This window comes from Myotis daubentonii, chromosome 13, assembly GCF_963259705.1.
Source record: "Myotis daubentonii chromosome 13, mMyoDau2.1, whole genome shotgun sequence".
In the NCBI taxonomy this organism is placed as follows: Eukaryota; Metazoa; Chordata; class Mammalia; order Chiroptera; family Vespertilionidae; genus Myotis; species Myotis daubentonii.
The window spans coordinates 13,165,368-13,181,592 of NC_081852.1; the positions used below are offsets into that span (position 1 = coordinate 13,165,368).

A 16,225-nucleotide genomic window follows, 5' to 3' on the forward strand; every position below is an offset into this window, starting at 1 on the left:
AGAACAACCAGTCACTATTATGCACACTGATCACCAGGGGGCAGATGCTCAACATAAGAGCTGCCCCTGGTGGCCAGTGCACTCCCACAGGGGGAGCGCCACTCAGCCAGAAGCCAAGCTCACATTCGCAAGTGCAGAGGTGGTGGCAGGAGCCTCTCCTGCCTCCATGGCAGTGCTAAGTACCTTGGGGGATGTCCACCTGCCAGCATAGGCCTGCTCCAAGAGGGCCTAAGCTGGGAGGCGGACATCCCCCATGGGCTCCCAGACTTCAAGAGGGTGTAGGCTGGGCTAGGGACCTCTCCAGTTCACCAATGTTGTGCACCAGGCCTCTAGTGTGTAATAAAGCAGTAGTTTTGGATGTATAACATTACACATTTGTCAAAATTTACAGCACTATGCATCACAAGGAGTGAAACCCAATGTAAACTATGGTCATTAGTTAATAATAATATATCAATACTAGAGGCCCGGTGCACAAAAATTTGTGCACCCCGGGGGGGTCCCTTAGCCCAGCCTGTGCCCTCTCGCAGTCTGGGACCCCTCAGGGGATGTCCATCTGTTGGCTTAGGCCCACTCCCCGGTAATTGGGCCTAAGCTGGCAGTCAGACATCCCTCTGGCAGCCTGGCAGCCCTTGGGGGATGTCCACTTCCCAGCAGGGAGCAGGCCTAAGCTGCAGTCGGACAGCCTTAGCGCTGCTGAGGAGGTGGGAGAGGTTCCCGCCATCACCGCTGTGCTGGCAGCTGGCAGCCTGACTTGTGGCTGAGCAGAGCTCCCCCTGTGGGAGTGCACTGACCACCAGGGGACAGCTCCTGCATTGAGCATCTGCCCCCTGGTGGTCAGTGTGTGTTGTAGTGACCAGTCATTCCCAGTCGTTTTGCTGTTAGGGTCAATTTGCATATTACCCTTTTATTAAATAGGATACTACACTTATGTAAGATGTTAAATATAAGAAAACTGAGTGGGGGAGAGGGAGTATATAAGAATTATTTCTATTAACTGCTCTATAAAGCCTACTATTTAAAAGTTAATAATACACAGAAGAAGATGGTAATGAGAAACTAATAAATAAAAAACATATGATATATAGAAATAAATAGCAAAATGGAAAGAGTACTTTATTTATAATTAATTTAATATATTACATTCTCTAATTAAACAGTGACTAAAATATTTGATTTTTAGAAATGATATAACAATATGATGTCTATGAGATTCACTATAAACCCAAAGATTAAAATAGATTGAAAGTGAAAGAATGTTCAAGTATATGCCATGCAAATAGTGATGAAAAGAGAGCTCAGGTGGCCATACTATTTCAAGCAAAATACACTAATTTTTTAGAAATGTATTTTAATTGATTTTAGAGAGAGAAGGAAGAGGGGTAGATAACTAGAAATATCTATGAGAGAGAAACATTGATTGGCTGACTCCTGCGTGCCCCCTACTGGGGATCAAGCCTGCAACCTGAACATGTGTGTTGACATGGAAATTGGACTGGTGTCCTCTTGGTTCATGGGTTGACACTCAACTACTGAAGGACACTGGCAGGGCAACACTTTATTTTTAAGAATAACAATTTTATTTCCTACACTTAAAAGCTGATTAAAAACCATTATGAATTCTATTAAAGAAAACGCAACATCTCTTGCCCAGCCTGTGTGACTCAGTGATTGAGTATTGACCCATGAACCAAGCGGTCACCATTTCAGTTCCTAGTCAGGGCATAGGCCTGGGGTTGCAGGCTCAATAGCCAGTAGAGGGCCTGCAGGAGGTAGTCGGTCGATGTTTCTCTCTCATTGATGTTTCTATCTCTCTACCCCTCTCCCTTCCTCTTTCCTCTTTCTCTCTTTCTCTTAAAAAAAAATCAATAAAAGTATTTTTTAAAAGAAAATATAACATTTCAATTAAAAACTATGGTAACTACATGTATTCATTAAATATCATCATATGTTTTCTGAAACACAATTTGAAAACATCTCCATGCATGTTTAATCTCAGTACAATGGGTTCAAGATCAAGTTTACAGGTTACATGCAACAAGGCTAAATTACAAATTATCATGGTCATCATCATCATCATCATCATCTTCATGCTTTCTTTTCAATGCATTTGATGGTTCATTGGCAGTATTTTGTGATGACGCCATGTTAGTGGTAGTAAGAATTTTTTGGACCCAATTAATGAATTAATTAGAACATTCTGAACTGCTGATGTTGGAGGACTTGATGCTTTTGTAGCTGGGGACTGCGAAGCGGGCATCTGCATTGTAAACCTTTGTCTTGTGAGGGACATTGGAGTCCTGACTTTAGTTGAAACTGACATGGTCTGTGCAGTTGTTGTGCCAAGTGTGGGGGCACTTAGTCTTCTAGTAATTGAAGCAGCACTTAACCATGGAACTGTTTTTCTTCCCACAGAAGTAGATGCCTTTTTTGGTAAAGACTTAAGTGTATATTTTGGAGTGATGAAGCAATATCTATCAGGTGGCAATCTAGGGCCTGAATATGGCTTGATCAATGGCAACAGTGTTTGATTTCTTTGTCCTGCAATATCTAATAAAAAATCTCTTGGGGGAGGAGAAGTAAAAGGTCAGCACGATGCTGAATTGTCAATTGCACATCATCTGCATCAACTGTAGCTTTCTTAGCATGGCTTGAATAAATTTGTGCATCATTTAGAATTGTGATCACATATCGGAAGGCAAACTCCAACATCTGATTCTTTTTTTATTAAATTTTTTGGGGTGACATTGGTCAATGTGATCGGTTTCAGGTGGGGGTTTCTATGTTACAAGATCCATATGTTGCACTGTGTGTGTGCACCACACATAGTCAAATCTTCTCCTGTCACCTTCCCCCTGGCAACCACCACACTGCTGTTCGTGTTTATGAGTTTCAGTGTTATATCCCACATATGGGAGAAATAATATGCTTCTTAGTGATTTTTGACTGACTTACTTCACTTAGCATAATAGTCTCAAGGTCCATCCATGTTGTTGCGAATGGGGTATTTCATCCTTTCTTATGGCTCAGTAGTATTCCATTGTGTGTATGTACCACACTTTATCTAGTCCCCTATTGCAAGACACTTTCATTGCTTCCACTTCTTGGCTACAGTAAATAACTCATAAAACTCAACACTAAACAAACAACCCAATCAAAAAGGGGGCAGAGGACCTGAAAATACACCTCTCTCAAAGAACAGCCAATAGATATATGAACAGAAGTTCAATCTCACTAGCAATTAGGGAAATGCAAATTAAAACTACAATGAGATACCACCTTACACCTGTTAGAGTGGCCATTATCAACAAGACAAACAGTAACAAGCATTGGAGAGGTTGTGGGAAAAGGGAACCCTCATTCACTGCTGATGGGAAGTAGACTGGAAAGCAATCTGGCGATTTTCAAAAAATTAAAAATAGAGCTACCATATGACCCAGCGATCCCTCTCCTGGGTACATGCCTGAAAAACTTAAAATCATGTATTTGCAAAGATCTATGCACCTCTATGTTCATCCCAACGCCTGATTTATAGCTCCTGGCTCATATCCTGTAATCCTCATATCCCTCAGGATTTGTGCCATCATCATCTGTGCATCTTTCCACGTGCTCTTGGGAGAAGCCATCCTGCCAGACTCCATGACATCCGGTGATCAAACTTCTCAAGCTAAATCACCCACATTCATATATTTCAGTCCTGATCTTGAGGCAAGCTCTTTACCTAGCGTGGTTTTTCCACATGTACTTTTACCAGGCTGTTCTGAAGCCACAAAGTGCACTTTTAAATAATCAATGGGTCAAAGAAGAAATCACAAGATAAGCTAATGATTAGAACAGATACGTATTTGGGGGGAGAAAGACCTGGGGTGCGAAGCAATATTTGAGATATGCAAATAAATATGAGACCAGCGAAGGACCATTTAGTGCTACCTAAAGGATTAAAATAGAAAGGAGCTGTAGAAATACCTCAGGAGGAAAACACGTAGAAGGCAAGTAGGCATGAAATTAATAATTATTTTTAAATGCTAATGCGTTGAATTCATTTCAAAATCTGGCTTTAATAAGAAAAGCAGGCAAGAACATTTTGCACAATTAGGTAATAATGGAGAATTTGTAAAATATCTATTAATGAGACATAGCAAAATGAATATTTTTAAATGAGCATTAAAATCCATTAGGTTTAGATAAAGTTATTCTAATAGTATGAGGAAATTATCTCACTAATTTGACAAAAAGAACTTATTTTGGAATGGCAGAGTAAGGTATAAAAGGAATGCAATTAGGAAGAGTACACACAGTTCAGTTCTTTCATCACACGCACTAGGCGATTCTGCAAATTATTTCTATTCACAGAAAGATTTTTAAAATGAAGTATTAGAGCAGTAGAAGATATTGATCCCTATCAGTGACTAGGATGTATGAGTTTGAGTTGAAAGATTACTTTCCTGCCACATGAATCAGGTCCTCTTATTCCTGCCCAGTCCTCCCTATAGGTACTGCATAGAACTTCCGTTTTCAATACATGGTGCCCCCACATGTCATGGGTCTACTCTAGATGTTCTGGCTTTACAAATAAGGACACACTATACCTCCACAGCAGCCAGAGAAATTGTTCCATTTTTAAGTTCTCTGTTCAAAAACCTATTTAGATTTTTCTTAGAATAAAATTTGAAGTCCCAATTATGACTCATTTCAAGCTATCTCTTCAGCATCGTCTCCTAATTATCTCTCCCATACCCTGCTCCCCACCCCCAAGTCAATCTAGCCATTGGAGTCTCCTTGTTGTTCTTGAAGAATGTTACCTGCAGAGCATACACAAGGTTACATTCCTTCTGCCTGATGCATTGTTCTCCCAGAGATTTTCACTGCCCTTCAATCATTATGTCCTTGATCAAAAGGCATTTCTTCAGAAAAGCTTTCTCTAGCCAAGCTATCTAGAACAGCACTCTAATCTACTGTGCTTTACTTTTTCTTGTAAAAATGATCACTAAATCTTTTTTCTTAATATCGATGTTTATCACTATAAATTTTCCTCTTAGAAATGCTTTGTAGCATCCTGTATGTGCCATATGTGTTCCATTTGTGCTTATATCAAGATATTGTTTTGATGCCTTTTGATTTATTCTTTGACACATTGATTGTTCAGGAGCGTGTTGTTTAATCTCTACATATTTGTAAATTTTCCAGCTTTCTTCTTGTTAACAATTCTAATGTTATACCATTGTTGTCAGTGTTCTTAAATTTGTAAGACTTGTTGTGTGACCCATCTTATGATCTATCCTGGAGAACGTTCCATGTGCACAAGAAGAATGTGTATTCTGCTGATGTTGCATGGAAAGTTCTGTATTTATCTGTTAGGTTTATTTATTTATTTATTTATTTATTTATTTATTTATTTATTTATTTATTTTGGTCTAAAGTTTAGTTCAAGTTCAGCATTTCATTTGTGATTTATTTGTCTGGATAATTTATTCTTTTGCAAGTGGGGTATTAAAGTCTCCTACTATTATTGCTTAGTTGTCTATTTTTCCTTTCAGATTTGTTACTATGTGTTTATTATATTTAGGTGCTCTAATTTGGTGTGCATATACATTAAAAAGTGTTATTTTTTATGAATTGACTTGTTTATAATTATACAATGTCCATCTTTATGGCCTATTATCATATTTGGCTTAAAATATCTATTTGGTCTGATAAAAGCATAGCTTCTGCAGCTCTCCTTTGGTTTGTGCTCACATGAAATATCTTTCTTCATCACTCACTGTGAGCCTGCTAGAGTGAGTTATTTGTAGGAGCATATATTGGAATATAGTTTTTTTAATCTATCTGGCCACTCTATGCCTTCTGATTGGGGAATTCTATTTCTTTACACTTAGAGTAATTGTTGAAATGTAAGAACTTATTGGTGTTGTCCTATTGTTTTCTGGCTGTTTTGTAGTCCACTTGTTCCCTTCTTCCTCTCCTCCTGCTGGCTTTCTTTGTGTATTGATGGTTTTCCATAGTGGTGTGCTTCCATTCCCTTCTCTATTATTTGTCAATCTACTGTACGGTTACTCCGAGGCTTACATAACCATCATATATTTTAGTCTATTTTATGCTGATAAAAAGTTACCTTCAGTCTCAAACAGAAATCTACCCCCCTTTTACTTGCCAATATTTTATGTTTTAGATATCACAATTAGCATCTTTTTATATTGTGCATTGAGTGGGGGAGGGCGTGGGGAGGAACCCAGGCAGTCGATGTCTCATACTACTCAGCCCAGAGGCCCAGGCTGGCTGCCAGTTGTTTCCTGGGCTCCCCTGTGGCTTAGCATTGGGGGTAGGTGGAGGGAGTTTGGAGAGACTCAGGTGGCTGGCATTAGTGAACTCAAAACACCTGTGGGGCACAAGCTTGCAGGACCTGCAGGGGCCGAGGGTGACTGTGTTTGCTGATGGCCTTTGCAGTGGTAAAATCTGTTTCGTTAGTCTGCAAAACAAGTCTTGGTGAACTGTCATTTCTCCCACTGTGTAACCACTAATTATAGCTCCTTGGTGTTTTGTTTGTTTGTTTGTTTGTTTGTTTAGCCTAGTTCCTAGCTGGCTCTATAGGTCTTGTCTTTGCTGGCCAGGACCTGTGGCAGTGCTCCCAAAACCAGGAGAAGGTGGTCACTCACCCCACTCTTCCTTCCCTGGCAAGAGGAACTCTTTACAGATGGGAAGTTCCTTCTTCACACTAACATTGACCTTTTGGGGAATGGGATGATGCAGACAAAGTAAAGCTGTCCACCTTCATTTTTTGTGCAATTATTCTCAGGCTTTTTGATTCGCTGTGTTGCTAAAACTTCCTATGTGGACTCTACAGATCTCCCAGCTTTTGTTCCTAGATAGCTGTCTAATGATTGATCCTTGTGAGCAGACATGGAGGCTGAATTATCCTATGTCATTATTTTGGTCTCAAATCATTTCCCATTCTCCAGTCTCTGTCCCTCTTTGTCACTTGGTAAAACTCCACACCTCCACCTGCACTGTGCCTCTGTTCTTGCAACTGAATGGTGCTAGAGTGAAATACATCACCGTGCTGACTGAGTGAACGCTAAATTGATGAAGTGGGTCCTTAATATTGCCAGGGAATTAGATAACAACTTCTAGTTGAGTCAGTCTCGTCACTTTCTGTTGTTTTTTCTCCTCAATATCCATATCTCTTTTTCAGGCACAGACACTGATACTAAAGAACACTCCTTCTGTTAGGAAATACAATCAGTAGTGAATTTCCACCGTCACCTAAGACCACATCTACCTATTGGTATATGTACCCACATATTCATAATATTTTTATTTCTCATATCAAATGAAATATTTGTCTTGGCATTTTGCCCTACCTCTCCTCTCCAAGAATTTTGATCTAATCATTTTTGAGAGCCTCTCCTACAAAATCAGTTTTCCCACTCAGTTGAGTCATTGATGTCGTTGGTCATTCATATCAGCTGAAGCATAATATTAACCATAATGTTTTTAAAATATACTCTCCCGACCCCTGAACAAGAAATTTCCTTTCTAAATATAAAGTAAACTAAAATGTGACATTACATTTTGAACAATACTTGGTGAGAATGAAATTTTGAAGGTATCATTTAAAGCGATAGTAAAATTCCTATAAAGCCAAAGGAAGCTGAACTAGAGGGACACTAAGGTTGTTGCTATGATCCCATTTTTAGCCCCCTATTCAGTGATACCTCAGAAACATCTAATACAGTAATAATGATAAACAAATTGTATTTTATTATGAGTGTAAGTCTAATTAAAAAAAATACTGCTTCCCAAATAACATAAAATTTCTGCTCTCTACAAAACTTCCTAAAAGTTCATCATCAAATTCATCATTTTTCTTCTTTAATTACATTGATTTTCTTTTCTTCCATTGTCTCAAGATTTCTTTTTATTGTTTATGTATGTATGTATGTATGTATGTATGTATCTTTATTGCTGAAAGTATTACAGATGTCACCGTTTCCCCTCATTGATCCCCCCACCCCACCAGGCCTACCACACTATTACATGTCTGTGTCCCTGGGTTATGCTTATATGCACGCGAGTTATTTAGTTAATCTCTTCCTGCATTGTCTCAGGATTTATAATCCTGGCAGTAGTTTGTGGCTGAAAGCTTTCCTTAGAACATAATGAAAAGAGAAATGCAAAACCGTGGAATTACCATTCAGATATCTGCCACTTTTACTCTGAGTAAATAGAAGAGGTTTTTCTGTACCTGTTTAGTTTCTACATTAAAAAATCTTTAATTGATCAGCTTTTTAGAGCAAGTCCAATTCTTTGTGTATCACTTAGTCCATATTCAGTATTAATTACTAATAGATATCTGGTAGTATCTATAAAGAACACAACTTTCTCCTAGGAGCACCAAGCGGCATTCAGAGATTTTTTAAGCCTTTTTAAGGCATTTTTTAAAATTGGTATAATAAATTCTATTAAAAAGTCAATCAGTTTTTTTCATAATTCCCTTATGCAAATTGTAAAACAATATATTTTTTTCTTTTCAGCGTAATGGTTACTGACCATTAGAATTCCAAATATATGACACTTATTTAAATATAACTTATTGCCAGACAGGATATCTAGCAAACTTCACAGTAGGGTATTAAATAGATAAAAAAATACAATCTGAGAGAAGAACAGAATATCTGGCATCCAAAATGGCTCAGTAGGATACAAATAAGTAAAACACGGGATGAAATGAATTGGAACTGAACCTATTTGCATTAGGGATTGAACATGATGTGCTCAGTAGGAAAGATTGAAACACTTCACTGAACAATAGAAAAATAAATTGAATATTTTAGCAATGTCTCAGTGTTCCCCAAATGAGCTTTTGTTCCTCATCCCGATTCAGCCATTTTCTCCCCAAAGTAATGGTTTCTTAATATGTCTTTTTAAAAAAATCTCTGTTTTGCCCTTAAATGCAGTCAAAATTTTCTGTGAGCAACAACTTGATGGTTTCTAGGGGTTTTTGGTTGATGTGGTGTGGCTAGCTTTGACTTGACCTAAGCTGAGCTTCCTTTGCTCTTATCGATCTATTCCTTTCAAAGTGACTCCAAATGGGGAATTTATAACGTGGAACCAGTTTATGACCCTTGAAGACCTAATGGTGTCCTGCTCCTTAGCAAACCTAATTAAGAGACACTGGTTTGGGCTACTTGTTTGTTTGTTTTAGCTAACAGTCTTAATACAAACCCATCTGTATGAGTTTGCCAGGCGGTCATACCAAAGTACCACAGACTGGGCGCTGAGATAGCGGAAATGTATTTCCTCCCAGTTCTGGAGCCTAAGAGTCCAAGATCAAGGTGTCAGCAAGGTTGGCTTCTCCTGAATCTTCTCTCCTTGGCTGCAGATGTCCTCCTTCTCTCTGTGGCCCATGTGACCTTTTCTCTAGAGACAGGCATCCCTGAGATCCCTTATTGAATGACCAAATTCCTCTTTTTATTATTAAACCAGCCAGATTGTATTAGGGCCCATTCATAAGCCCTCCTTTAACCTTAATTACCTTGTTAAAGTCCCTGCCTCCAATTAAAGCCATGTTCTGAGCAGTGAAGTCAAGGGATATATTTTGTGAAGACAAACTTTAGATCACACCACCATCTTGAATGAATTTGCCATGACATATAAATTTTAAAATTAGAGATGTACAGAAATTATCCTAGAAAATAACTGAGACCATCATTTAGGTTATCCTACAAGATTCTGCATAAGATCCAGCATGAGTGGATTTCAGCACTTTGTTCTGACTAAGCATTCAAAATTTGATATTAAAAAAAATAAAAACTAGTCTTTTAATAAATTTAACTTTGAAGCATTTTGTACAGAGATGGGACAAAAAAAAGTTACTACTTATAAGACATAAAACACATTCTCAGTGCAAAGAACACCAGGAAATTAACAATAATGAAACTCTGCCTTTTTAATAAAAAATCTACACTGAATTTGGTTGAATGAATAAATGAGTGAATTAAAAAGGGATTTAACAGTGTACCATTGAGACATTTTGGTTATTTAAATGCTTGTCTTCCAATAATCTGCATAAGAGAATGAAATAAAATATTTTCCAAAGTGATTATAATGCAGTTGCAGATAATTTTGGATTTATTTTGCATAAGCAAAGAAATAAACATTAAACTGACTGTGGCATAGAAAATGCTTCGGCTTTAGCCTTCCACAGAAACCTCACTTCTATCATAACCCCACTTTACTGTTTTCAAAATCCAATATACTGCTACAGGCAATATATTTCTCTTCTTCCCAGCCCAGGGTCAGCCTCACCCAATTAGATATTCATGGTGTTGCCTTCTTTCCTACCTCAAGACAGCTCAAGCAACAAATCTAGTTTGAAGCATTTCCATATTTCAGCCCACCTGGTAGAACTAACCGTTCCATCCCCTTGCCTCTGCTGTATGTGGTAAATAAACTTTGTATATAAGTATGAATATACACCAGGCAATCAGTGAAACGGGCATGTTGAAATATTGTGTGCAGGAACACCCATGTAATTCTTAATCTATAATCAGTCTTATCTAATCCTTTTATTTTTATAAAGCCTGGACTCTAAAATCAAATTAAGAAAATACCGAAAATTAGCTAGATTTGGAGAACACTACCAGCAACTGTATACACCTTCCCGGTGCCAAAGAGGGCTCAGTAAGTGCAGAGACGCTCTCAAAGTTGGGGCCCACTCAACCCTTGTTTCTCCTTAATAGAGGGAGTTGTGTTGTACATAAGTCTATAAAATGTTCTTCTTAAAATTAATTTTAACCATACTGTACAAAAAAATCACACAGGGTTTGCATTTAATCTCTATTTTTATCCTGATATTTTCCTGAAAACATACTGTAAAATCTGCACTGCAGTAAAAAAGCAATAGAAAAACATAGAAAAAAAACACGAATGAAAATAACTGTTCATTATTTCTCCATTTTCTACACCCTCTCTGCCCATTGATAGGCATATGCATTTACATATTTATCTATGTTCATGCCAACCTATAAACCCACAAATTATTATTATTATTTTTTTTGCACACTTACCCATATTTCCATCCCAGCCGTTATCAGCAGTAAGGCTGCCATTTTTATCTTCAACTGGCCTGGTTTATTTCTTTTTCAAAAACTTCAAGACTGAAATAGGGGGGTGGGGGGAAAGAAGTTTTCTTTATGACTCCACTGAAAAGTAAGGACTAACCTATACAAGTCTGATTTGTCATAGGCTCACCTCTGAAAACCTCTACTTGAACCAGCTGCAGCTGAGAGTTTAGGAAAAACCAACTTATGGTAGAAACCTGAAGTGGCAGTTATTTGGACCGGAGCTCCCCCAACCAAGAATACAGACATAGCAGACCTGGGCTGCGCCTTGGCCTCTACCATCTTATACAGCTGCAGCCCCAGGTTTGACCCCAGGCTCTTGATTTTGCCAGCTGATGAGATGGAGCCAACGTTCTGCCATATCATATTGCTGGGACCACAAGTGTGGACCCCTAGACCTTGCCCACTCTATCAATTTTCTTTTATTTTTTTTAAAAAATATATATTTTTTATTGATTTCAGAGAGGAAGAGAGAGAGATGGAGAGATAGAAATATCAATGATGAGAATCATTGATTGGCTGCCTTCTGCACGCCCCCTACTGGGGATTGAGCCCACAACCCGAGCATGTGCCCTTGATGGGAATCGAACCCGGGACCCTGCAGTCTGTAGGCTGACACTCTATCCACTGAGCAAAACCAGCCAGGGTGCCTTCTATTTCCTTAATCATGCAGCCTAAAGGCGGGGGATTCTCCTACAGAGCCTTCACTTTGGCTCTGCTGCATCCTTTCGTGCAATTCAGATGCAACAGGAGACAGGCTCCCACACACCGAAAGCCCCGAGGCCAATGCTCAGCCTTTTGTAATGGAGGCGGCTAATGTCTTTCTGTGGACAAGAGGAAAAAGAGTGCATCTTCATTTCTAACAAGACTCCTCCGAAGCCTAGCAGTGAAGAGCATTTCCCTCTACACAAACAGACAAAGGGAAAGCTGTCTATTGGAGCAGTTGATTAGCCAAACATCTGCAAGCCGCTTTGCAAAGCGTGTGAAAAAATAATTTACTTCGACCAAATTCGTTGTCACAGAAGTTTCAGAGATGTGTAAAATGCATCTTCTCGTGTTTATGACATTTAAAAGAAATCAATTCCAAACTCTTTAACCACAAGTGACTTAAGAATCAGTTTAAAAGGGTTTCATAAAATAGATACTATTTTGTTCATGTAAATGGTGTGTAGAATAGAATGAATTTTAGAAAGTCCATGATTTGATCTCGCCTCAAATAAACCTAGAGTAACAATACCAACATTAAATAGATGGCCGTGAATACCTCTGCCGTGGCGAAGGCTCACAATACTCTGGTGAAGTTAGAGGAAGCCATCAAGAAGACGTGACCTCAACTTGACCCCAGAGCTGGACCCAGGCAATCGCAGGCTCCACACACCCTCCCCCGTACTTGGAATGTGCGCTCCACCGGCCTTTCTGTGCTGGAAGCTGCCCAGGGCACAGCCTTGAGACAGCGATGCGGTGATGAGATTACCTGGGCTGGACACAGGACTAAACCCAGTCCAAGCCCCTGTGCATGCGGCTGAACCCAAATAAGACCTCTATCCAAACTTTTAAGATTCTGGTGGGCGGGTGAAGAAAGCGCTTCATCTTGCAGCACCTTAGGCAAGCCCTGCAAGACTTCCCCGTGCTGATGGAAGCTGCCACGTGCCAATCTGCAGTGGCCTGCCTTCTTCTTCCGTCTCTCCCTGCTCTGGGCTCACGGGGTCAGTTTCAGATTTCACGCAGGACGCCCCTGAGGAGGTTTCCACCCAACAGGTAAGCCCTCAGGTGTATATATTGTATCATAAAAGCATACACGCCCTGTATTTCAATAAGTTCTATTCGCTAATGAATAAATGACAACGAAAAATCATTTTAAGTGCATTGCATTTTGAGGTGGTAGTAGGCAAAAATGGGGGGAACGGAAACAGCAAGATACTGAATGGAATGAAAACCTACATAGGAAACCACACACATGTGAACAAATATTTCATTAAAAATGGATTCAACAAGGCATCAGAATAGAGTTTTGAATTTAAAAAGTAGATTAGAATTAAAACATAGAAATGAGAAATAATCCCAATATATGTGTGTGTATGTATATGTGTGTCTGTGGTGTGTGTGTGTGTGTAGTGTGTGTGTGTGATGTGTGTGTATGTGTGTGTGCTGTGTATGGTGTGTGTGTGTGTGTGTATGTGGTGTGCGTATGTGTGTGGTGTTTGGTGTGTATGGTATGTGGTATGGTGTGTGTGTATGTGTGTGTGTGGTGTGTGTGTATGGTGTGTGTGTGTGTGTGTATTTGGTGTATGTGTGTGGTGTGTGTGGTGTGTGTGTATGGTGTGTTTGTGGTGTGTGTGTGGTATGTATGTATGTGTGTATGTGGTGTGTGTGTAGTGTGTGTGTGGTGTGGTGTGTGTGTGTGTGTGGTGTGTGTGGTGTGTGTGTATGTGGTATGTGTGTGGTGTGTGTGTGTGGTATGTGTGTGTGGTGTGTGGTGTGTGTGTGGTGTGTGTATGTGTGTTTGTGTGTGTGTGGTGTGCGTGTGTGGTGTGTGTGTGGTGTGTGGTGTGTGTGTGTGTGTGGTGTGTGTGTGTGTGTGTGTGTGTGGTGTGTATGTGTGTGTGGTGTGTGTGTGTGGTGTGTGTGGTGTGTGTATGTGTGTGGTGTGTGTGGTGTGTGTGGTGTGTGTGGTGTGTGTGTATGTGTGTGTGTGGGGGTGTGGTGTGTGTGTGTTTGTGTGTGGTGTGTGTGTGGTGTGTATATGTGTGTGTGTTTGTGTGTGGTGTGTGTTTGTGTGTGTGGTGTGTGTGTGGTGTGTGTGTTTGTGTGGTGAGTGTGTGTGTGTGGTGTGTGTGGTATGTGTGTGTGTGTGGGTGTGGTGTGTGTTTGTGTGTGTGTGGTGTGTGTATGTGGTGTGTGGTGTGTGGTGTGCGTAGTGTGTGTGGTATGTGTGTGTGTGGTATGTGTGTGTGGTGTGTGTGGTGTGTGTGTGTGGTATGTGTGTGTGGTGTGTGTGGTGTGTGTGTGTGGTATGTGTGTGTGGTGTGTGGTGTGTGTGGTGTGCGTGGTGTGTGTGGTATGTGTGTGTGTGGTATGTGTGTGTGTGGTGTGTGTGTGTGGTGTGTGGTGTGTGTGTGTGTGGTATGTGTGTGTGAGTGTGTGTGGGTGTGGTGTGTGTATGTGGTATGTGTTTGTGTGTGTGGTGTGTGTGGTGTGTGTGGTATGTGTGTGTGTGTGGGTGTGGTGTGTGTATGTGGTATGTGTGTTTGTGTGGGTGTGGTGTGTGTATGTGGTATGTGTGTTTGTGTGTGTGTGGTGTGTGTATGTGGTGTGTGGTGTGTGTGGTGTGTGTGTATGTGGTGTGTGTGTGTGTGTGTGTGGTGTGTGTGTATGTGGTGTTTGGGGTGTGTGTGGGGGGGGGGCTTTCATTGAGAGAGCTCCACCGGCTCCTTGGAGCAGCGCAGTCAGCCCTCTTGTTCTTAGCATCAGTTCCTCTTTCCTGGTGTTTTTGAAGCACTTTTAGAACGGCTCTCATCTCCAGGTGGGTCAATCTCTAGCTTTCATTTCAGTCTCCTCTCTCTCCCTGACTGTGTTACCCTTTGGGTGTGTACTCCTGGTGGTCTCCCGGACCAATGCATAGGTGGCAGCCTCTCAGTTCAGGCTGTCACAGTGAATAACATGTTCTTCTCCCTTTTCCTGTTATAAGATGTTTAGCCACTGCTCTCCAGGTGTTGCTCTGATAGTCCATAGCCTGGAGATGGAGAGAGACAGAGGTGAGTTAAGTAATAACAGAAATCACTGGGCCCAACAACACTTTTTCAAGGTGCCTTATCAAAGCCAGCACCAGCTTCATGAACCACTCAGGGCCCCCCGCAGTCTGTTGGGGAGACTCCTGCTGCCACACTAGCTCTGAAGTTGGAATTTCTAACAAGAAGCTAGAATTTCTCAAAGATATGGTGGGCCACTTGTTAGTAGTGCCCAGTTGACTGATGGGGTCTATCTTACCACCTTCAGGGAGGTATCCACACTCTGCAACTTTTGAAGGAGGCTGTAGAGTAAGGTCGTCAATGTGAAACCCTCCTTCCCCAGGCACTGAGGTCCCAGTGACTGGGTGAGGTTATGGATGTGTGCCAAGGCGGGAGAAACTCAGGAAGGATTCCGATTATGAATTCCACAAATCAGGATGGGAAGTGATGGCAAAGCCTGTGAGGCAAACAGCCCACAGTGACAGTGGTCAAAGTGCAGGCTCGCCAGCAGACAGGGTGCCTTCCCGGGCTGCCCCTCCCTTTTGGGAAATCCAAGTACTAAGACAAGAGCAGTCTAATGGCATCTCTATCTTCTGGAGCCAAAGCACCCTGTTCACTGTGCCAATCATGTTAACCATATCACCTTGGTGAGTTCTGATGGTGATGCCAGATGCAGATCAAGAGAAGGAAACCAGAAAAAATGTATAGTTTTATTATACTGTTCCCTGAGGAAGATCGCAGAACACTACCCAGGGCCCCTGAAGGGAAGCACTGTGGTCAGCCACTGGCAGAGAGAGGGAACTGTGGACAAACACCTTCATGTGGTTTGCATGGAAGGACAGGTAAGGCAGGACAAGTCGGCTCAGGGTTGCTAACTTGAGTGAATTAGTAGGCTCTGGGGGTATAGGGCTATCCCCGGATGTCTGCTCCTTGGCTCTGGGGCATTTAAGGCACGTGTATAGTGACCCTGAATGTCAGTTAGAATGAAACAGGGAGAATTTTTTTCCTTCTTAGATAGGGACTAGATATTGGGAGTGTTTGGGATATTATAGTTGTAGGGTTTACTGTTTCTTATAGGCTCTTTATACTCTTTGACATGTTAATATGAATAGTTTGTCACAATTTAAAATATGTACTAAAGAGACTTCTGCTACTGTCTTAGGATGGAGTAATAGAAAGTGATAAAATCAATATAAACACAGTTCTTACACCCATCACAAAAATTAACTCAAAATGGGTCATTGATGTAAAGGTAAAATACAAAACTATAAAACTCCTAGGAAGTAGTGAAGGAGAAAACCTAGATGACCTTGGGTACGGTGATGGCTTATCTATAATAATAAAAGAGTAATATGCAAATCAACTGAATGACAAAAC

General features: G+C 40.7%; 1 pseudogene; it reads right to left on the reverse strand.

Moving 5' to 3' along the window:
• Window positions 1–2,048: 2,048 nt before the first annotated feature.
• Window positions 2,049–3,641, reverse strand: LOC132214515 (transcription initiation factor TFIID subunit 9-like; annotated as a pseudogene).
• Between the last annotated feature and the right edge of the window lie 12,584 nt (window positions 3,642–16,225).